The following is a 25,019-nucleotide window of genomic DNA, read 5'->3' as shown; positions in this document are numbered from 1 at the left end:
GATTCTAGTTATCAAACCTTTGTCAGAAACATAACCTGCAAATACCTTCTCCCATTCTGAGGGCTGTCTGCTTGCTTTACTGTGGTCATGGCTGTGCAAAAAGCTTTTTAGTTTGATCAGATCCCTTCTAGAAAGAAGTTTGGAGAACACTTATAGAACTAAACGTAGACCTGTCATTCAATCCTGCAATTCCTCTACTAGGTATATATTTGGATGACCAAAAATAATTCTACAACAAAGACATTTGTACAAGAATGTTTATTGCAGCCCAATTCCATAATTGCCAAGTCATGGAAGCAGCCCAAGTGCCTGCCCATCAACCCATGAATGGATTAACAAATTATGGTATATGTATACCATGGAATATTATGCAGCCATAAAAGATGGAGAATTTACCTCTTTTATGTTTACATGGATGGAACTGGATCATATTCGTCTTAGTGAAGTATCTCAAGAATGGAAGAAAAATATCCAATGTACTCTGTACCATTATGAAACCAATATATAATCATCCACACTTTCATATGAATGATAAAACACAATTATAGCCCAGAAAGAAGGTGAGAAGAGGAGGTCAAAGGAAGAGGAAGGTGGCTGGGTAGAGAGAGGGTAATTGGTGGGACCTCACCTATTGCACATATTGCAAGGGTACATGTCAAGTATATTAAGAATAGAGTATAAATGTCTTAACACAACAAGTAAAGTGAAGGCTGTGTTAACCAGTTTGATGTAAGCATTCAAATTATATACAAAATCAGCACATTATACCCCATAAGTGCAGTAATGTATACAGTTATGATCTAATTTAAAAAAAAAAAAGCAAAATAGTCATTGGGGTAATTTAATAGGAAGTCACCTAGAGAGCAGTGGCAGGTAAAATTAAATTTGAAAGCAATAAGAACGTTATCCAGAGGTGTCATGCTGTTAATAATAATAAGAAGAAGAAGAAGTAGATCAAAATTAAATGTTGGTTCTGTGATTTCTTGGAACATCTCACTTCCTTTCTTTGCCTCCAACTCTTAATTTCCAGCCACTGCATTAATCTATTTTTCTTTTGTAGTTCAGATTTTATTCATTGTGTTAAGCATCAGTACAGACATTTCAATTTGTACACAACTCTTAACATACATATCCAAAATCTAAAAAGCCATTCATTGTAATTCTTTTTTAAACAGTTATTCGGACAAAATCACTAACTTCTCCCCTCTGAAATATTAGTTTTATGTTTTAAATGAACTCTAGGCAAATCATAAATTGAAAAGGAAAGAATTTTAGAGTCATGGAATTGCTCATAACAGACAGGGTGGAGAGAGGAGTTTGTCATTAGGATCCCGATAAGACAAATTTTAATACTATAGGGCAATGTAGTACCTTTTTTTTTTTAATCTCCCAGAACACTTGATCTTATAATTAAACTTCTATGGCACGTTTGAATTATACTGATCCAGAAAAAAAAGAATATACTTAATGTGCTTTGAATTTCTTTAGAAAATAATTTAATTAATGGTATTCAAAAATTTTTTGCAGCACACCTAAGAATCTCTCCTGGTACACTGGTTGAAAATCACTGCTATGGGGGCAGGGGTCTTACTTAAGGGAAACTTACTGCTCAAAAATCTAGATTTACTCAACATAATTCAGGAATTGTTTATCCATTTTGCAAAAGAATTTGGGCAGTGATTCTTGAAAAGAGGCAACTCTCCTAATGCATTTTTTAAATAAAAATTTTCTGAAAAGTGCAATTGATACTCTATTGCATAAGACAGTGTGCACCTATTCTTTCCTGGAGGAACCCTTTTTTGAACTATTTACCTAGATTTACAAAACCCATCATATTGAGACACCAGGGCTGTCCAGAAAAGTATCCAGCCACTTATGTCTCTGTTTTTCCTATTACATGGCTAGATACTTTCTGGATAGCCCTTGTATTCTCTATTACCTTGATTCTTTTCTAGATTATCTTACTGTATAACACCTGAAAGCTAGATTTTGCTCTCCTGCTGTAAAAGATGTCAAGAGCCTGAAATTCAACGACCTTTGATAAATTCATCTGGAACAAGGGAAATATCAAGGATGTTTTAGCTTTGCCAGATAATAGCCACTTTTCTGAAAGCATGTGCTCACTTCATAACTCTGTGTCACATTTTGGTATTTCCTGTAATATTTCAATTTATTTATTATTATGTCTATTGTTGTGATCCAAGATCAAGGATCTTTGATGTTACTACTGTAACCCCTGTAAGATGGTGAGCTTAATCGTTAAATTTTGTGTGTGTTCTGAGTGCTCTGCCAGCTGGCTATTTCCCCATCTTTATCCCTCTTCTTAGGCCCTCTTATTCTCTGAGACTCAAAAATATTGAAATTAGGCTGATTAATAACCCAGGAATTGCCTCTGAAGGCGAAAGGAAAAGCTACACACCTCTCATTTTAAATCAAAAACTAGAAAGTATTAAGCTTAATGAGGAAAGTATGCTAGAAGTTGAGACAGGCTGAAAGATAGGTTTCTTGTACCAGTTAGCCAAATAGTGAATGCAAAGAAAGAGTTCTTAAAGGAAGTTATGAGTGCTATTCTAGTGAACGTATAGATGATAAGAAAGCAAAACAGCCTCATTGCTGATACTGAGAGAATTTGAGTGGTCTGGGTAGCAGGTCAACCCAGCCACAGACCTCTCATAAGCCAAAGCGTAATGCAAAGCAAGGCCTTAATGCTCTTCAATTCTATAAAGGCTGAGAGAGGTAAGGAAGCTACAAAAGAAAACTTTGAAACTGGTAGAGATTGGTTCATAAGGTTTAAGAAAAGAAGCTGTCCCTGTCACATAAAAATGTAAGGTGAAGCAAGTACTGATGTAAAAGCTACTGCACATTGTCCAGAAAATCTCTCTGAGATAACTGATGAAGGTAACTGCACTAAACAACAGATTTTCAATGTAGACAAAATAGTCTTGTATTGGAAGGTGATGCCACCTAGGACTTTCACAGCTAGAGAGGAGAAGTCAAGGCCTAGCTCCAAAGCTTCAAAGGACAGGCTGATTGTCTTGTTAGGGCCTAATATAGCTGGTGACGTTAAGTTGAATCCAATGCTCATTCACCATTCCAAAAATCCCAGGGCCCTTAAACATTATGCTAAATTTACTTTGCCTATGTTCTCCTGGATTACAGCACATCTGCTTCACTGAATATTTTAAGCCCATTGCTGAGAACTACTGCTCAGAAAAAAAGATTTCTTTTTAAAATTTTATGGTTCACTGACAAGGCACCTAGTCAACAAAAAGCTATGGTAGAGATGTACCATGAAATAATGTTGTTTTCATGCCTGCTAATATAACATCCATTCTGCAGCCTATGGAAAGGGTCATTTCAAGTCTGTTTTATTTAAGAAATGTATTTCAGGACAATGCCCATAGCTCAGTGAGTAGGGCATCGGCCACATACACCAAGGCTGGCAGGTTCAAACCAAGGCCCAGGTGTGCTAAACAACAATGACAAGTGCAACAACAACAACAACAACAAATAGCAGGCGTTGTGGCAGGTGCCTGTAGTCCAAGCTACTTGGGAGGCTAAGGTAAGAGAATCACTTAAGCCCAAGAGTTTGAGGTTGCTGTGAGCTGTGACACCATGGCACTCTACCCAGGGTGATAGCTTTAGACTCTGTCTCAAAAAAAAAAATGCATTTCATAAGATGATAGCTGCCTTTGATAGTGATTCCCCTGCTGGATCTGGGCAAAGGAAGGTGAAAACCTCTGGACATGATTCGTCATTCTAGATGCCAGGAAGAACATTCATGATTCATTGAAGGAGGTCAAAATATCAACACTAAGACTAATTTAGGAGAAGTTTACTTCAGCGGAGTTAAAGACAGCAATGGAGATGTGGTGGAAGGAAATAGCAAGAAGACTGGAATTAGAATTGTTGTAGCCTAACTGGCTCACTGTAATCTCATGAGAAAACTTGAATGGATGAAGGGGTCTCTTCTTATGGATAAGCAAAGAAAGTAGTTTCTTGAGATGTATCTACTCCTGGAAAAGATGCTGAAATATTACTGAAATGTTGAAATGACAACAAAGAATGTAGAATGCAATAATCTCCCTGTTATTTGGCACCTGTGAGGATTGGGAGATAAATGAGGATTCCAGATAAATGTAGTTTCTGGTTGCTTGAGAGTTACTAGTATTAAAAATGGGCCTGACTAATTCTATACCCTGTATTATACCACACCATACCATAAACTTGGTATTGACTTAATATTAATGTTTAAATACCTAATAAAAAGCAAACTAAGACAAAGACAAACTTCACTTACTATAACACAGTTTTACTATATTATAAAACAGCTTTGTAAATACAGTGTACAGTACAATTTTAGTTAAATGACAGTCAATACACTTTTCAACTTCACTATCATATTTGTTTAACTTTAAGTAACACACATCACTTGTAAAGCTGTTACAGAGCTGTAGGTGTGTTGCACAGAGTGTCAGCTGACTGACGGCAGTTATGCAGGTTGCTGGAGAGTGCTGGTTACTTGAGTTCTGGGTAACAGGGAGTATACTGTATGGCATAAACTTAGTTGATAAAGCAGTAACAGGGTTTGAGAGGACTGTCTCCAATTTGACTCCCATCTACTGTGGGTAAAATTCTATTAAACAGCATCACATGCTACAGAGAAATCCTTCATTAAAGGAAGAGTCAACCAGTGTGGACAGCTTCATTGTTATTTTACTTTAAGAGATTGACATGACTCCCCCCAACCTTCAGCATCCACCACCCTGATCAGTCACCAGCCATCAACAAGAAAGCAAGAGCCTCCACCAGCAAAAAGAGTACAGCTCACTGAAGGCTCAGATGATGTTAGCACTTTTGAACAATAAAGTATCTTTAATTAAGATGTGTATATATTCTCATAAGCCACCTGTGAGCAACCATAGTCATGCCGTAAGAGCAAGAAAAGTGAAGCACTGGAATGGGAAAGACAAGCACCTTCCTCTTAGAGTTTCTCTCCCCCATGCTTTTGGGTCTATCAAGGACTAAATTGCACTAACTATGGAGAAATGTTCAGGGTCTGTCTGCAGTAGCACAAAGTGGATCAAAGAAAGGTGGATCTGGAGCTGAGAAATTGATAAATGGCGTTAAGTTCAAAGTAGGCGAAGTGAAGGCACAAGTTTAAAGAAATGGGCTAGGTACTGATTTTCAATGTCATGCTCATGTCCTCTGACAAGGGGATATTGGGACCAACTAGTGGAATATTGTGGGTTTAATGGCTCTCACAATTGATCTGCTTCTAGGCACGAAAGTGCAAGTTCTCTAAGGCTGTCCTTCCACCTGGTTCTTGTTACAACCTTACCAGGTCCCTTGCCCTCCATGCAAGAGGAAGCCAATACTCTGAGACAACAGGAGGTTCACAGCACAGAGTTTAATATCATAGGCACCACATGAGGAGACGCAAGGGAAGTTCTCAAATCCATCTCCCTGAGAATTTGGGAGAAAGGGTTTTTAAAGATAGTTTGGCAGACAAAAGGCTAGTTGGATCTGCTGATTGGCTGGGTTTGGAGGAAGGTGTAGAAATTGTCTTGTGCTGAATCAGTTCCTGGGATGGGGGGGGAGTGTCACAGACCAGTTGAGTCAGTTCCTGGGTATGGCCACTGGTGGTCTGGCCAAAAATTAGACTTAGGTTTCACAAGGGTGATGTTATCTATGGGAGCAACGAACAGATGTTAAGAATCTTTTATCACCATCAGCTATATGACTCCTGAGTAGTAATCAATTATAGAAACGCAAGCTAAGAACAATGGCTGCTTATATATTATAACCATGTATATTCCCATTGAAGGCTCCTACATTGTGGCCCTTTAGTAATTTATAAAGGGTAATTTCTCTCTCTCTCTCTTTTTTTTTTTTTTTTTGGAGACAGAGTCTTACTCTGTTGCCTTAGCTAGAATGTGGTGGCACCATCATAGCTCATAGCAACCTCAAACTCCCAAGCTTAAGTGTTCCTCTGGCCTTAGCCTCCCAAGTAACTGGGACCATAGGCATATGCCATCATCATACCCAGCTAATATTTATATTTTTTAGAGATGAGCTCTTGCTCTTACTCAAGCTGTCTCAAACATTCGACCTCAAGCAATCCTCCCACCTTAGCCTTGGCCTCCCGAGTGGTGTATTACAGGCATGAGCCACCACACCCAGCCTCATTCCTAAGAGAAACTTAACACCCTGGTTTCCTATTTGTCTCAGCAGGTTCATCTGAGACCTAGTGAGATGTCTCCAACACCCTGTTAGAGTGGTGTGCCTGTTACCAGTGACTTACGGGACACTTGGAGTAAATGTTTTTCATAGAAGTGTAGGAACCCAGTTTGAATATTTGAAAATTTAATTAACTGTTACTGTGGATTACACAACTGAATTCACCAACTAATTTAATCAAAACAGTCAAAATGGTTGCTACTGCAATTTGATTTCACTTCGTAAGTACACAATCACATAATGGATTAGTTGAGAGACACTTGGAAACCTTTTCCTGTGTAATATTTAAGAATAGAATTTTATCAACCAGGGTCTCAAAGGACTTAATTTAGATATAATAACTCCTTTTGTTTTCTTTCTGCTGCTGTAAGGCAGTGAGTGTATGTTTGACTATTTGGAGTTGCACACCACTGATCTACCCATATGACCAGAAGAAGCCTCTTAAGTAAGCTTTGGATATTCCTGTTCTCTGGCCTGAAAGCTTATTTTCCTGAACTAAGCTAGTTAATCCACTGTGGACCAAGCTCTATGCTCAGTGTTGAAGAAGGTTTTTACAAAAGAAATAGACACTCTAGCCAGGGCATGTGATTATGACAAGTCTACAAAGAACGAAGGAAGAGGCTTCAGTTGTGTGGCACAGACTTTACCTACAAGAGATATTCAGAGTCGGAGACAATCTGTGTGCACTTGAACACCCTGGGAAGGACTCAGAGAAGGTGGCACCGAATTTGCCACTTGTCATTTTTGTCTGTGTGTAGGTGGGGGCGGAGATAGTGCTTTGGGTGCTGGTCATGGAAAAATGTAGGGTGACTAATAAAAATCCTTGGTTCACGTTCTAGTTCCTCTGCACAATGGTCCTTTGATTTTAAGCCAAGCACTCACTGAACCCTGAGGTGGTTATTCCTGAAATGAGAATGGTAATGGACGATTTGTCTACACAAAATGAGACAACGTAAACAGTAAAGTTCTATCAGCAGAGGTTATCATCAGGAAGGCACACTTATCCAGACTATGTGATTAGTGAGAATCTCTCTTTTCCTGGCCTTGCCTGATTATGGTCACCTTGAAGAGAATTGTATTCTAATGAATTTGAAAGGCAAAATGCCTTCAGCTGCATAATTTATCCAGTGGAAAGGCAAGAGAAAATGAAATAACATTCTAGGTTGATATATTTACATTTGTGGGGGAGGTTATTTATTTATTTTTATTTCAATCTAAAGAACACAATAATTCTTTTAAAGCTACAGGCAGTCATGCCAAGTGCCCAGGTTTTTCCAGTATATGACAGCTGAGAGTCTAGGATGAGTTGAAGGCTCTATTTTTAGGCTTTAGTCAAAGGATAAAAATCAGACCTTCCTGTGGGAATCATCTTTTCTGAGTCATGCAACACCATCAGGCCAGGATAAAATAGCTCCATAACTCAAAGCATTTATTACCTGTAAAATAAAAGAAACAGAAGCATAGTTTTAAAGATGCCTCTCCCAGCTACCTTAGAGCTCTTTGAAGACATTCTATGAGATATGCACCCTGCTCTTAGCCAGCGCTAGTGGCCCAAGCAGCAAACTCTGCCGCTCAATGGGAAAAGAGGAAGAGTCCTGTAAAGAGTCAGTATGAATCACAAATTAAAGATGATTTAAATCCAAGGCAAGGAACAAAGCAACTGACCCCACTAAATATTATTCAGTAAATTGTTTGACAGACAATGGCTAAGCTTTGTCCAACTTGGACTGATATATCTTCTGTTTCTATCTTCAAGGATGAAACACTACTCTTGGTTACCTCCAAGAATGTACAGCATATGACCATAGAAACAATATTCAATACCAACTGGACGTTGTGGACTCATTTTCAGAAATGTGTCATCTGATTTAAACTCTCTATTTTTAAAATGAGGCAACTAAGACCCATCAAATGTTAACAACTTGTCCCAGTCAAATTAACAAGTTAGTGGCAGAACAGGACTAGAATGCACAAAGACTATAAACAGTCGTCTTCTACTATTTTCTAACCAAAGGGAGGTGTAGACTCCAAAAAGCTACAGATTAATGTAATAAATGAATCATCAACTGGAAAAAGTTGTAGAGATCATTTATTCTGTTCGACTCATTTTTGAGATGAGACAGGACGCCATAGAGGAAGGTGCTTGCCTAGTGAGACTCAACTGGTTAATGACAGAGCCCAGCTCATTCCTGGGTCTCCTGATCGCTGCCTGGGGATCTTTCCACTTCACTAGCATTGAAATTCTTCTCAGGCAAAATTCTAGAATAGATTATTAAACAGATGGCTTGGGAGCATTTTATAAAGAAAGCAATCATTAGCAACCAGCATGGGTTCAGTTAGAACAAGTAAGTCATGCCAGGCACATCTCATTTCCTCTTTGATGTGGTTACAAACAAATGTACACACTATTGTAGTGTCCTAAAATGGGGGACACACCAACAGAACCAAGGTGAGCTGTGTTCACCCAGCTTAAGGTCATAGTCAACCTATCTCAGTCTGTATGTTTCTTATTGTGTCCCTGGTCTTTTCCAGAATTCTACTGTCCTCCACTTCCCTACTTTTTTTTTTTTTTTTGAAACAGAGTCTCACTGTGTCACCCTCAGTAGCGTGCTATGGTGTCACAGCTCACAGCAACCTCAAACTCTTGGGCTTAAGCAATTATCTTGCCTCAGCCTCCTAAGTAGCTGGGATGACAGGCACCCTCCATAACACCCAGCTATTTTTTTGTTGCTGTTGTTTAGCAGGTGTTGGTTCGAACCTGCCACCTTTGGTATATGTGGCTAATGCCACAACCACTGTGCTATGGGCACCAAGCCCACTTCCCTACTTAAGACTGGGGCTTCCAGTGAGAATACATATTCCTTCCTCTATAACAGTGTTTTTTAAACCTCTTTGATCTCACTGCACACTTGAACCTATAGTTAAGTTTCCATGGCACATTTAAATTATGCTGATCAAAAGAAAAAGAGTTTTTAAAAAAGAATATACTTCTGGCACTTTGAACTTTCAAAAATAATATAATTAATGATCTTTAAAAATTTTCATGGCAGCACACTAGTGTTGAAAATCACTGTCCTATAACCTGCGTATAGCCAGGAAGCTTTACCTTTTCCAAACTGGAGATATAGGACTTACATAATGGTAGAAGTTTAGTTAGTGAATACTAGGTTTCACTGACTAAGACATGTAGATATAGTATCCTTAGTGGGAAGACACTGGGAGCCTTAGATCCACCTGGTTATTTTTCTAATGCTATTGGGCAGGTGCTACGCATCTCCAAATGCCAAGAGCCCTGGGAAGGAAGGGAGATACCATTACCTGGTGGTACGTGCAGACATGAACATATCTCAATTTGTTATAAAATTAAATTAACAGGTTCTTCCACTCATTATCATGGTATGTATTATTATGAAAATGAGGAGTGAAGGAACTTTGAGGAAATTTTGCTATGGGAGACAGGGTTTTAATCCTATAGAAGTCTTTCTCAAATTGCCACCTGGAGCAGAGCTCACTTATAATGTTGCCTGCTATCAGGATGCCGGGGGCAACATGAGGTCACCAAAGCTTCCTAGACTAGGCAGAATAACCAAGAATTTAATGGAATACATAGTGTATTGCGACCTCTATGAGACATTGCCAAAGACTTCTATGGTCCTCTCATTAAGCATGGTGGCCAGATTTTAGGACACAGCATATCTTGATTGATTGCTCTAGAGTTCTCTAGAAGTTGACCACTGTCCTCTTTTCTGGACTCGTCAATGATCCAGTTATGACCTGAATGAAAACATATGCTATTTACTGATCAAATGAATAGCAAAATATTTCGGCTTGATTTAACTTTCTAACAGTTAATGCTGTGCAAAGATGGTGCAGTGCTAGGACACAGTTTCTGCTGCTGAAGGTGACAAAATAGAAGCTGGATGAGGCTTGGTAGAGACACAGACAAAGAGACTTAATGCGTCTATGAGTTCATGGGCCTAAATAATCCTTAAACATTTTCTCTATTTTGTGATTCAATTATTCTAAAATACAAGACCATGAAAAATCTGAAATGCAAATGTGTGTCACTTATTAATGGTTGGGGAAAGTAGTGTTTGTCTGTTTCTTTGTTTATTATCCTCTCTTGATTTTGGCTATCCAAGGTCACACATGCCATATGTGTTCAATATGCTCAAGACTTGGATGAATAACTCAGAGGAGAACAGCTGACATTGGGGAGCCTCTAGGTCAAAAAGGTGAGAGTGAGTCACAAATAGATGCAAATGTTGTGTTTGCCTAACAATATTTGGATTAGAAAAATAGTCCAGTGGAATATGATCTGTTTATTCTGATACCCTAGTTTAGAGGAAGCATTATAATACTTAAAGGCAGAAAGTGGACCTAAAATATGCTTCTGTTTTAAATAAAAGAACTCATAATGAGATTTTTTTTTTCAGAGTCTTTCTCTGTTGTCTGGGCTAGAATGCAGTAGCATTAGCCTAGCTCATAGCAACCTTAGACTCCTGGGCTCAAGTGATCCTCCTGCCTCAGCTTCCCAAGTATCTGCGACTGCAGTCACCTGCCACCAGGCCTGGTTAAATTTTCTATTTTTAATAGAGACAGGGGTCTCGATCTTGCTCAGGATGGTTTCTAACTCTTGAACTCAAGGGATCCTCCCACCTTGGCCTGCCAGAATGCTAGGATTACAAGCATGAGCCACAGCACCTGGCCTGATTTTTTTTTTTAATGAAAATCTAGTAAGTCTTTTAAAATACATAGCAAAGGAAGCTCTCTTTCTATAGATTTTGAAAAGGAACCGAAGCATACCTGGTTCTCTGTATGTTCATGAGCATACATCAGTGTGGATTCTCAGATGGTCAGAATCAGGATCATGATCAGGAAGCTGCCAGCAATAGTCTCAACCACTCAGAAATTATTTAGCAACTGAATATCCTACTCATTTTCCTGTATTCAAAACAGTGCAAACAAACAAAAACAAAAGACATTGTCTCTATAATCTCCCTAGTTCATAACAGAAGAGAGGCACATAAATCTTAAATCATGGGCGCGTGTAATTCATGGCAGGAGTGGGAGATAAGGAGGCAGAAAGAACGAGGTACTGTCCAGGCTCTAGGCTTCATCCTTACCTGAGTCTCACATTCTCCATGAATCCCCATTTGGGGAGGAAGGATTCTTGAAAGTTAGGATATTTGGCTACAGCCTGAAGCATGAGAAGAATTCAGCCATATGAATTCAGGCAGATCCAAGGGTCTTCAGGGAAGACAGAATTTGGGGTTTTCTGCTCAAAGCCCGTAGAGTGGGCTAGGGTGGCCATGAGTAACAGAGAGAGAAGGATGGGCCGGCCAAGTCAGAAGCAGCCAGACCATGTGAGGTCTTCAGGTCACAGTAAGGATTATAGGTTTTCCCCAAGGACTCTGGAAGACAATCAAGAATTTTGAGAAAGCAAAGACATGTCATGAGTTAAAAATTTTAAAGCTTTCTCAAGCTATTATACAGAGACTAGGTTGTCATAGCATCAGGAGTGCAATAAGTAGGATGACCAGCTCAGTGGCAGTTGAAGTCATCCAAGCAAGACTAACAAAGGTTTTTCAACTAGAAGGGGATGGTCAAAAGTGAAAGACTGACTTATGTCTAGAAAGAGAGCTGAGAAGACTTGGCAGCTAATGGCTAAGCTGTTATTATATGGATAATTCAGTGATGTAGAAATGGGTTTAAGAAAGTCAGATGTTTATACAAATGCAAGGCTTTGCTATTGATATAGCAACACAGACCAACATGTGTGTTCCAGACTATAAAAGACTACTCTTGGTAGACAGACTTGCCAAACTTACTCAACATAAGGAAGAAAGAATCACATATATACATTCAACCAGCAGATGATTGAGGGCCTCTGATGGATCCTGGGCAAGCCAGAAAATCGTTAGCAATAATTACAACTCCAGTTACTTCTCACTGTAACTCACCCATATGACAGGGCTGGAACTGGCCATTTTGAGATAGAGCTGTCCTTGTATACCCAGGCAGGATCTTGAACTCACCAGTGCCATGTTGATTAGGTGACTAATTTCTGAGAAAGGCATTTCTACCCCCTACCCAGGAAAGCTACTGAAGGCATTCTCAACAGCTACTTTTTCTACTTTTACAGTGCATCGGGACTTGTAAAAGATGCATCCATTAAGCCAAAATAGCCATGCAATTTTGGAAGCCCCAAATCAAATCATTTATGTGACATTGTACAGAAAAATTAAATGGTTTATTATATGAATTTGTTATCTTTCCACAATAAGGCTGGGTCTTATTTAGCTATAGCAAAGTTACTGCTTCATAAAGAGCTCCGAGTCTGAAAGATGCTATATAAAACTCAGTTCTATTTCCAAGGCTGCTATAGATCCAAAATAAATCGTCAGCAGTCTGCACGTTCATTTATTCATACATACTGTACCTTCTCTAACTGAAAATATTTCACACCACAGATTGAATTCAATATGCTTTCCCTGAAGATGTTATTCTGAAAAACAGAAGCACTATTACCTAAAATTTAAGAAGATAAGAATATTAATTACACAGTGATTCTATTGCCTATCTGCACTGATGATTCTCCTAACCTTTCTAATTACAAAGTGATCCAAGTACGTATCTTAGTTTAATTAGAAAATATGTGACCGAATCCTTACCTTTTGGGCAGGTTATATTTGCAATTCATAAATTAACAGCTGTGGTCTATGGGAAATGTCTTTGGGATAGTTTGAGTCTACTTGGGATCAGTATTTGCTTTCTAGATATCACAAAGCAGAAAACAGGTATCAACATAAAGTGGGCAGTGTGGGATCCCTTTCAAATTGCATAGGTACATTTTTTTTTGTTAAATCAAGAAGACTGTTTACAGTGATACTTTTCAAAGTTAACAAGGTTATTATGAATTCCTGACAGCATTGTTATTTATTATTCTAGTTTTAATTTATTATTTTATTTTATTTTATTGACAGGGTCTTACTCTGTAGCCTAGGTTAGAGCTCTGGCCATGGCATCAGGCTAGCTGACAGCAACCTCAAACTCCTGGGCTCAAGCAATCCTCTTGTCTCAGCCTCCTGCATAGCTGAGACTATAGGTGTCCACCTGCATGCCCAGCTAATTTCTGGTAGAGACAGGATCTCTATAAGACTCTCGCTCTGGCTGGTCTTGAACTCCTGAGCTAAAGGGATCCTCCGACCATGGCCTCCCAGAGTGCTAGGATTACAAGCATGAGCCACCATGCCTGGCCTGTTCTAGTCCATTTTAAGAGCAGTTAAGCACCCTGAATCAAAAGGAATAGAAAGGTTCATACCATTTACATAAATTCATCCTCAACTTATGAAATTGTAGCCTAATAAAATATCCCTAAAACAAGGAAAAATCATATGCACCAGGAGCATGTCAGATTGAGATTCACAACAGTAAAATGTGGGAATCAACTTACATATAAGGAAGTGATTAACAAAATTATGGAGTATCCACTCAATTTAATATCAAAAAACCTTTTTTAAAACTATGATAGTAAATCCCTATCTTGTTAGAAGAAGGATTGCAGGATGCTTTCCATGATACAACAGAATTAAAGAAAGAAGTGAACAGGACAAAGAAAAAACAATGGTAGAGAAATAAATTGTTGATTGGGTAAGGATAGCACCCACAATGTATGTCTTCATGTCCTGAGAAACTTTGTTATATAATTGATTCATAACTCCCAGCTTTTGTGGCAAAAATGGAGAAGTGATTCTTATCACTAATATTTATTCTTTATAATTTACTCAGGGAGAATTTTAAAAAGGGACTTTAGTGAAATTAGATTATCTTTCTGCCACTCAAACTTGATTCCTCATAATAATCTTTCTGCTACTCATACTTAATTCCTCATAGATTGTTCTATTTGAAGACAGATTAAGGAAAATTTTCCTTGCAAATCAATAGGTCAAAAGCATTGATCAATACCATGCCCTGACTTGGTGTCCTAAACTGGCCAGAGGACGTTAGCTTTGCAAGCCTGTGTGACTATGTAGAAACAAAAATTAAGTTATTGGGGTTCAGGATTGATACTATCTCTGCTTCATATATTTCCACACAAGTCAATCTCCATCCAAATATGGGAAAAGTGAGTTACCATAAATTATCTTACTGGCATAACCATGTGTGACCAGGAGATACTATGCAGCTTTTATGCTGATTCATCAGCTCACAGTGAAACAAGCTTTTTCACTCTCTACCACTCAACATCCTCATATCCTAATTTTTTAAGTGAGATTTAATATAATAAAATGTAATACATTTCATATAATAAAAATTTTAGTCTCATTTAACAGCAATGCTAAAATTGCATATAAACTAGACTAGCCTATATTTAAGAATCATATGGTAGTTTATTCCTATTATAGTTTTTTTTGGTTATTTATTTATTCATTCATTTACTATTTACTTGAACAAGTTTTGACATAAAATACCTCCATGAAACCATTCACAGTTAAGTTTTGTTTTTTTTGAGACAGAGCCTCAAGCTGTCCCCCTGGGTAGAGTGCCGTGGCATTACAGCTCACAGCAACCTCCAACTCCTGGGCTCAAGCGAATCTCCTGCCTCAGCCTCCCAAGTAGCTGGGACCACAGGCGCCCGCCACAACGCCCGGCTATTTTTTTGGTTGCAGCCGTCATTGTTGTTTGGCGGGTCTGGGCTGGGGATTCGAACCCGCCACCTTAGGTGTACGTGGCTGGCGCCTTAGCCAGTTGAGCTATAGGCACCGAGCCCATTCACAGTTAAGTTAATGAAACTTTTTATCACCCTCAGAAGTTTCACCTCTTTCACACTTCATCCTTAATTATTGTTTTTTAATCTGTCTTTTCCATTATATGGCAGATAATTTACTTTTTAGTGTGAAGTTCATGGTGACATAATAGGTATTTATCCATTGCTTTTTAAAACTGTGATTGATGAGTCTGTGACTTTTGTAGGTAACACAGAAGGGATTTCCCCTTATGAAAAAAATTTAGTCTCAGAAAATGAATCCACTACTTTATGTGTTTAAGATCAGCTGGGATGATGGGGACAACTGTCTAGTCACTCCCTCAGGACAGGAAATAAACATTTGAAATGGAGGTGGGTGGGGTGGGTGGGAATGATATCTCTTCAGCAGGAGGAAACTGCAGAAGGAAAAAAACAAAAAACCTATAGTGGAAACCCGCCCATGTTCACATCATGAAAGGGACAAGTAGTTTAGAGCTGTAGTCCCCTACCCCTGGAGTACAGAGCAGTACGGTCTGTGGTCTGTTAGGAATGGGGCTGCACAGCGGGAATGGTGGGGCTGGGTGAGTGAGCAAAGCTGCTTCTGTGTTTACAGGCCCTCCCCATCGCTCTCATCTCTGCCTGAGCTCCGCCTCCTGTCAGATCAGCTGCAGCATAGGATTCTCATAGGAGTGCGGACCCTACTGTACACTGTGAATGCAAGGGATCTTGGTTCCTCTCCCTATGAGAACCTAGTGCCTGATGATCTGAGCTGGTGATGCTAGCGCTGGGGAACGCCTGCAAATACAGACTATCATTAGCAGAGAGGTTTGACTGCACAGAGACCATAATAAATCAACTGCTTGCAGACTCTTATCAAAACCCTATCAGTGAGGGCGGCGCCTGTGGCTCAAAGGAGTAGGGCACTGGCCCCATATACTGGAGGTGGTGGGTTCAAACCCAGCCCTGGCCAAAAACTGAAAAAAAAAGGAAAAAAGTGACAATTAAGCTATATCTAGTGGCAGGATATATAGGCAAGTCAGCATCTTACTTGATTCATCCCCCAAACCACCCCCCTTGCCTCCCATGGAAAAATCATCTTTCATGAAACTGGTCCCCAGTGCCAGAACATTTGAGGATCACTGCTTTAGAATATGCAAGAGTTGGTGAAGAACCAAGCAGAAGAAAAAAGAGGGACTAATGAAGGGTGGAAGGGAGGGAAGCGGAAATAGGATGGAAGGAAGAAAGAAGATACTGGGGGGAGTATTGAGAGAGAAAAAATGACCATCAGAAAACACTTCAGTAGAGCTTCTGGCTAAAAGACAGAGTGACTTTTGTGGTAAAGAAACTAAAGAAGGTCATGAAATGGGTATTTAAAAAAAAAAAAAAAAACTGGCAGCCCATGGTGCTGCGGCTTCATAAAGAGCCTCAGAGACAGGGAGGCTGTAATAAGATTCCACCACCATCTCTGCCCACAACCAGGGCTAGAGGCAGAGAAAAATGTCCCCTACTCCAAAAAGGATCTATTTTTGTCAAGTTAAATGAGCCTGAACCTGCAGAGCTGAATTGGCAGATGAATATTGTTAATTGGTGCAGTTTCTTCAGTGCAGGAAAGAGTTTCCAATCAGACTCGCAATTCACCAGCTACATGATCAACAATTTATTAATAAAAATGAACTGAAGTTTCATAATCTTTGATAATGATGAAGCCTGGTCTTCTGCCCTGCGTCCCTTCCTGGGAAACAGCACTGTAGCAATGATGCTTCTGGGGTACCCTCTCCAGACCGTTCTTTACACAACCACCTTTCAAATGGTTTCCCCTCGTTAGGAATTTCTACATTTAGATGTCAAATCAAGCCACTCTAATTGCCTAATTGTGATTCTCCTTTCATCAACAGATTTTCAAGGAATTTCTGATTCAAAGTAACCAGGAAAATCTGCTAAGTGTATCTTATTTTGAAAAGTGAAGGGAAAAGAACCCTAAATAAAACAGACAAGAGAAACAGTCCTCCTTTTAAAACGATCATCTTTGATTATAGTTTAATGAATTTGACAAATGAATCCTCCCTTGTAACCACATTAAAACATGGCGTACTGACACCACCCCGAAGACTTACTGTTTCCCTTCAAGGAAACCACCCTCCCTAACCCCCACTACAGACAGCCACTGGTTTGCTTTTTGTCACCATAGGTTATTGTTGCATTTTCTAGAATGTCATATAGATGAAGTTGTATGATGGCTTTTTAAAAACTCAGCTGAATATTTTGTGATTCAATCGGTGTTGTTTATCATTGGTCCATGCCTTTTTGTTACTGAATAATATTCTATAATATGAATATGCCCCAGTGTGTCTATCCATGGACATCTGGGTTGTTTTCTGTGTTGAGCTATTATGAATAAAGATGCTATGTATATCAATGTCCAAGCATTTGTGTGGACATACGAAATAGCCATGTTATATAGTAAGTGTAGTTTAACTTTTTAATAAATGGCCATCTGTTTTCTGAACTGCCTGTATCAATCAGTAATGCCTGAGACTTCCAGTGGCTCCAAACCTGAGCCACTGGAATGGATATAAAGTGGCATCTTGCTGCAATTATAATTACATTTTCTTGATGCCTAGTAATATTGAATATTTTTTCATGTGCTTATTAGCTATTCATGAAGTTCTTTTTATGAAGTGTTTGTTAAAATCTTTGCCGTATTCTAAGGTAGGGTCATTTGTCATATTGAGTTGTAAGAGTTCTTTATATATTACCGGACCAAGACCCTTGTTACAATATATAGCAAATATTTACCTTTTCATTTTCTTAATGGTATCTTCCATATATCTAAATTTAAAAATGTTGGTGAAGGTCAGTTTCTCCATTTTTTTGTAGTTTGTGCTTTGTGTGGCCTAAGAAAGTTTTGCCAACCTCGTAATTGTGAAGATTATCTCCTATGTTTGCTTTTAGAAGCTGTATAGTTTCAGCTTTTAAATTTAGATCTATCCTGCATTTTGAGTAAATTTTTGAGTGTGACTTGAGGAACAGATTGAGGTTCATATATATATATATATGTGGGGGGGGGTGTCCATTCAGTTATTCACACATTATTTGTCAGAAAGGCTAATGTTAATTGAATGACCTTGCTACTACTGATCAATAATTAATTGACCATACCTGTATGGTCTATTTCTAGACTCTCAATTCCAGCCTATTGATCTGTATGTCCATCTGTATGAAATACTGCATTGTTTTGATTACTGTTACTTTATAGGGAGTCTTGAAATTAGATAATTAATCTTAAACTTCAGGGTTTTTTTTTTTTTTTTTTTGGTCTCAAAATTATTTTGGCTATTCTATGTCCATAGCATTTCCACACAAATTTTAGAATTGATTTGCCAATTTCTGTGTAAGAAGCCTATTGGGATTTTGATTGGCATATCATTCAATCTATACCACTCTTTGAGTAGAACTGACATCTTAACATATTGAGTTTTCCAATCCATTAACATGGTATAGTACAACATTTATTTATGTCATCTATAATTTCTCTAAAACATGTGTTATAGTTTTCAGAGTATATATTTTGCACATATTTTATTCAATTTCATTCATGTATTTTATTAAATATCTTCTTAAATCACTCCTGTTTTTAGATAGTATTATAAATAGTGTGGTTGATAAAATTTTAGTTTCCACTTCTTATTACTAGTATATATAAGTACAACTGAGTTCTTATATTGACCTTAATCTCAGGACTTTGCTAAACTCATTAGCTCTAGTAACTTTTTAGTAGTTTTCTTATGATTTTCTATGTAAATGATCACATTGTATATAAAAAGAGACAGTTTTATTCCTTTTTTAATCTGTATGCATTTTATTGATTTATTTTGGCTGTATTTCATTGGCTATAACTTCATGTATAGAGTTGAGTAGAAGTGGTGACAGTGGCGTCTTTGTTTTCTTCCTCATCTTGGTCTTTTCACCAGTAAGCATGATAATAGTTACAGGCTTTTTGTAGCTATCCTTTATCAGAATGAAGAAATTGCCTCCTCTTCTTAGTTTTCTGAAAGTTTTTTGTGAGAATGAGTGTTTAATTTTTGTCAGATAATTTTCTGCATCTATTGAAATAATCACATATAATTTTTCTCTTTTATTTTGCTAATATGATAATTACATTGATTTTTAAGCACTAAATCAACCTTGTATTCCTGGAGTAAAATCCACTTGGTTATGATATATTATCTTTTCTATGTACTGCTTGATTCAATCTGCTAATATTTTGTCAAGGAATTTTGCATCTATGCAAATGTTAATGAAGGGTGTTAATGTATAATTTAGTTTTCTTTCACAATGTTTGTCTAGTTTTGAAAATGCTGGTCCTGTGAAAGAAGTTGGGATATGTTTTCTCTTCTGTTTTCTAAAAGAGTTTGTAGGGAATTGATATTATTGTTTTCTTAAATGTTTGATATAATTTACCAATGAAACCATCAGGGCCTGGCATTTCTTTTGTAGGAAGATTTTGAATTCCAATTTAATTCCTTCGATAGATATGGAGCTATCCAGTTTTTCTGTTTCTTTTTATGTCAGATTTGACAATTCATATATCAAATGTACATTTTAAACTATTTTTATACATTATAATGTATAACATGAAAATTATAATGTATAATGTTTATTAACTTTTCACAGGTATGACTATTTCATTGATTTTCTGTTCTCATTTTGATTTTTTCTTTCTTCTATGTACTTTGTGTTTGCTTTTCTCTTCTTTTTTTCTTCCAGCTTCTTAAGATGCAAAGTTAGATCATGAGGCTTTTCTTCTTTTTAACATAATATTTAAAGCTAAAAATTTCCCTCTACACACTGCTTTAGCTGCATCCTACGAATTTTGATACATTATGTGGCCTATTATTTTTCAGTTCAAAACATTTTCTGATTTTCTCTTATTTGACCCATAAATTATTTAGAAGTATATTGTTTACTTTCCAAATATTTGCAGGTTATCAAAATACATTTCTGTTTCCAATTTATAGTTAATTACATTGTGATCAGAGATTTTGGTATGATTTCAATCCTTTTGTATATGTTAAGATTTACTTTATGATTCAACAGATCCTAGTCAATATTTTATAGATAATTCAAGAAATACACATTCTACTTCTATTAGATTAAGCTGATTGACAGTTTTGATCCAGACTTCTAAATATTTATTGATTTTCATTGTCTACCTCTTCAATCAATAACATAAAGAGATTTGTTAAAAGTTTCAATCATTAACATGTATGTGTTTCTCTTTTCATTTCTGTCTTTTTTTCTTCATGTATTTTGAAGCTCTATTTTTAGGTGAGGTGCACACATATTTAAAATGTGATGATATTTTATTGATGATTTGACTCCTTAATCAATATAAAATGTCTGTTTTAATGTCTGGCAATATTTATTGTCCCAACATCCATTTTAACTTGTATTAACGTAGCCACTGCAACCTTCTTATCATTCATGTATGCCTCATAAATGTTTTCTATCCTTTACTTTTAGTCTATCTATGTCTTTTTATTTAACTGGGTTTCTCATAGATCACCTAGAGTTGGATCTTGCCTTTTTATCCAGACTGACAATCTCTGCTTTTAATAGGAGCATTTGGTCATATGCATTTAATATATGACTCACTATGGTGAGTGTAAGTCTATGAACTTACTTATTTGCTTTCTATTTGCAACTTTTGTACTTTCTTCCTTATTTCTCATGTCCTGCCTAAAAATTAAAGAATTTTTAGTGTTCCATTTTATCCCATGTATTAGCCTAATAAGGTCTACCCCTTTGATTCACTTTTTAAGTAGTTGCTTTATTGTTTATAAACCTTTAAGTTACTAGAGTCTTCTTTCAATAATAATTCAATTTTCTCTGATCTTTGTGCTGTTATACATTTTATTTCTATATTATAAACCTAATAATAGAGTATTAATATTTTTTCTCAAATGTTCAATTGTATTTCTAAAAAATATATAAATGACCAAAATTTTTACTACATATTTATTGTTTCTGATACTCTTCATTCCTTTGTTGGTCAATGTTTCCATCAAGTATCATCTTACTCTGCCTGAAAAACCAACCCCTTGAAAGGCAGAAATGCCAATTATGAATGATCTGACTATCTGGTTTTTTTTTTTTTTTTGCAGTTTTTGGCCAGGGCTGGGCTTGAACCTACCACCTCCAGCATATGGGGCCAGCGCCTTACTCCTTTGAGCCACAGGTGCTGCCCCGACTATCTGTTTTTTTAATTCACTAAACCTTTATTTATTTTTTTCTTCTATTTATTTATTTATTTATTTTTTGAGACAGTCTCACTTATTTGCCTTGGGGTAGAGTGCCATGGTATCAACCTAACTCACAGCAACCTCAAAATCTTGGGCTCAAGCAATCCTCATGCCTCAGCTTCCCAACTTGCTGGGACTACAGGTGGCTGCCACTACATCCAGCTAAATTTTCTATTTTAGTAGAGATGGGGGTCTCACCCTTGCACAGGTTGATCTTGAACTCCTGAGCTCAGGCAATCTATCCATCTCAGCCTCCCAGAGTACTGGGATTACAGATATGAGCCACCACACCTGGCGTGCCTAGTGCATTTTAATAAAATATTAAAATGGAATCCATATGTAGATTTATGACAGTACATAAAAACCAAGCATAAATATCTCAGTTGTGATTCTTAATGTAAAAATATTGGACCTAAAAATAATTTGAGAGATATTACATAGAAATCTGAAAATTGAAAGTCATTTCTTTAATTTTAAGAATATGTGAATTAAATAATCAGTAACAATAATACTGCTATACCTCAACCAGCATGGGATATATGCATTTGGTTTTTTGTTTGTTTGTTTGTTTAGCAGGCCTGGATCAGGTTCAAACCTGCCAGGTCTGGTGTATGGGGCCAGTGCTCTAACCACTGAGCATCAGTGCCCAGCTGGGATATATGTAATTTTAAAAAGTAGACTGCCCAATGTTGAAAATAGTGTTATTGTTAAACATCACAGTCTTTATGTTATGAGATTTGTGCCTGTTAAATTGTACCATAACTAGGGTGACCAGATTTTAACATTTGTAAAGAGGGACAACATGGCTGGGGGGTGGGCAGGGACAGGGCAGGGGATGGGGCAGGGCAGGGCCTGACAACAATGCAAACTTTGATAAGCAGTTCTCAATAATCACTTCTTAACAATTATTTGTTATTATTACAGGTTAACATTATAAAATTAACAAAAATAATATAAAACTCATATTCTGGTGAAATAGCCACATGGCAGCCAAAAACTGTATATTCCCTTCCTGTTCTCCTGCCCGTTCGTGCATTCTTTCCAAAAATCGGGACTTTTTTAAAATGCCGTGGGACGCAGGACAAATTGTTAAAAAGCGGGACGTCTAGTCACCCTAACCATAACCTTCCGGTGGGCCAGTTGGGGCTATGAATGCCCTGAACTATGGCTCCTTTGAGATGATCTTGGAATAGTTGGCATTTCATGTAGAACATATCCAAACAACTTACACTGTTCAGACAAACTTCAACATTGCTTTCTGATTAGAAAGCAAATTTCCCCCAATCATTAGCATAAAAAACTAGGTGAGTTCAAATTGTCCTTAATGTCAAAGCAAATTCAGTCATAAACATGTCAATTCCCATCACTACTTTTCTCTTCAAGGGCACAGCTGTGTTTACAATGTCTCTCAAACTCTTCACATGCACCCACTTACATATACAAGCACACATGAGATCTCACAACAAATAAGGCTGGTGAATGCATTTAGCAAGGTACATGGTGCAACAACTGAATGTGATAAAGAGATGTCCTATACCATCACAACATTGTGCAATGTTACAATCATTAAAAATGGGATTATCAGCAGGGAATTATTGCTGAATTGCTGGTCCCTCATGATCTGTAAAGTGAGTCCTTTTTTTACCATCTCCCAAACAGTGATACTGTTAGGATAGGGCCAGATGATCCATTCTTGTTTATCAAATGCCCATCTTTTAGCAGCTCAGATTTTCCAGGTGACAGACAAATTTCAGTAAGTAGCACTTCAGGAAAAACATACTCTGTTCTCTCAGTGTACCACTGAGGGAGACCAAATCTCATAGAAGCAATTTCTACTGGCCGCCTACAAGTTGTCCAATGAATAGTTTTGGACTTCTGCACTGTGTATAGGTACTAGCACTGTTCTCTTTTGGTCATGGAATCCTGTATGCTCCTAGAACATAAACTTCATTCTCTTTTTCTAACATTTTGTAGCTTAAATGACAACAGAACTCTTTTTGACAGACTTTAAGATTTCCTGCATTTTCAAAAAGTTTGTTGGGTGGCGTCTGTGGCTCAAGGAGTAGGGTACCAGCCTCATATCCTGGAGGTAGCAGGTTCAAACCCAGCCCCAGCCAAAAAAAGCTGAAAAAAAAAAAAAGGTTTGTGAAGTTGAATTTATCCTGGGATATAAATCCTCTGAAAGTGTTTTTCTGTACTGGGAATGGTTTGATGCTAGTGGTGTAGGCACTCCAGTTCATGGCTGCTGGGTAGGTGGGAGAGATTTGGGGGTGCAAATCCAGCTCGGAAAGGAGAACAAGTTTGTTTTCATGTCATAATGGTACTCTTTGGGAGAGCCTGGTGCATGGATACCATTCCCTGTCATCTTAAGGCAACATGATGTGTGTTGGCCAACTCCCATTCCCATTGCCCAAGTCAAATGGAATTCCATGGCTGTCAAAATGGGCAAAACATTCATCCAAGCTGTGGGAAACAATATGGTATCCACTTGGAAGTCTTTCACCAGAGAAATGGCAGGATCACGGAAGAGTATATCAAAGCATGTAAAAATGTCAACCCTTCCAAAGGTGGTGTTGAAAGTCACCAACCCCAGCTTTTCATGTACATCCTACTGAGGCTCATAGTAGAGGTGGTACTTGTGGTACTGTGCCACCAGTTTTCCTTCTGTTCCTACACCAGGTTGGTTTTCTATTGGTAGGAGCCATTAGGAGGGCATGTGGAGTGTTGGGAATTACATGTGTTCTTGTTCCCAATATTTGCCGAGACATAGAAAGAAAGAAAGAGATAGCGTTCTTGACTAGGCAGCTTATACTGGTGTAGGACCAATTTGTGGGGGTTTTGACAGGGAACTCAGTTTACCTGAGGGTCTGGGATATCCTCTAGATTAGGAAAAATAGTTTCCCTAGTAATTTCCATCCATAAAGTGCATTTTCTAAAGTCATAATGATTTGAGCCCCCTGCTCAGCTGCCTATTTAGTCACTCTCTCCAGAATATCTATATTCTTATTCATGAGATGCCAGGCATCATCCTGAAAAACCGGTCTCTCTGTTTTATCTGGAAAGATAACAGTGTGCTCACACACTGTTTACTTGCTTTAACATTTAAAGATGTGTTTCAGTGCCTTGTGGCTCACGTGGAGATGTCGGTGGTCTTTTTTATCTTTGTTCCCATATACACAGTGCCTGCACTCCAGCAACTTCAGATTTTCTCTTACTGGTTTTTTGGTTGTCGTTGTTTTAATAATTTGATTGTGGCATCCCATGACATGAAGCTTCGGGTGTTTATTTTGCTTGAAATTTGTTGAGTTTCTTGAATCTGTGGCTTTGTAGTTTAATCAAATTTAATCAGCTATAACTTTGTAAAATAATTTTTTTGGCATCCTCCATTTTGTAAGACTAAAATTTCACAAGTTTCACTGCTTGATGTTATCCCATAGGTCACCGAGATTGTTATTTCTTTCTTTTTCCTCTCTGTATTTCCATTTGACTACATTCAGCTTTACTGCTATTTCTTTTTTAGTGCATAATCTGCTATTTATTGCATACATTGAAAATTTCATTGGAAATATTGATTTTTAGCTCTTCATTAGGTTTTTCTTAAATATATTTTTTGTAATCACTTTATGATATTTATATTTCCCTTTAAATCCTTTAGTGTATTTAAAATAAACATTTTGAAGTTCTTTTCTGCTAATATTACCATTTCTGTCTTTTCTGGATCTTTGACA

General features: G+C 37.6%; 1 pseudogene; it reads right to left on the bottom strand.

Annotated features, from left to right (window-relative positions):
• Window positions 1–22,822: 22,822 nt before the first annotated feature.
• Window positions 22,823–24,317, bottom strand: LOC100958687 (annotated as a pseudogene).
• Window positions 24,318–25,019: the final 702 nt, after the last annotated feature.

This window comes from Otolemur garnettii, unplaced genomic scaffold (genome assembly GCF_000181295.1).
Source record: "Otolemur garnettii isolate 467f Iridium unplaced genomic scaffold, OtoGar3 scaffold00019, whole genome shotgun sequence".
Classification (NCBI taxonomy): Eukaryota; Metazoa; Chordata; class Mammalia; order Primates; family Galagidae; genus Otolemur; species Otolemur garnettii.
The sequence above is the reverse complement of the archived record's forward strand: the minus strand, read 5'-3'. Positions and strand labels throughout refer to the sequence as shown.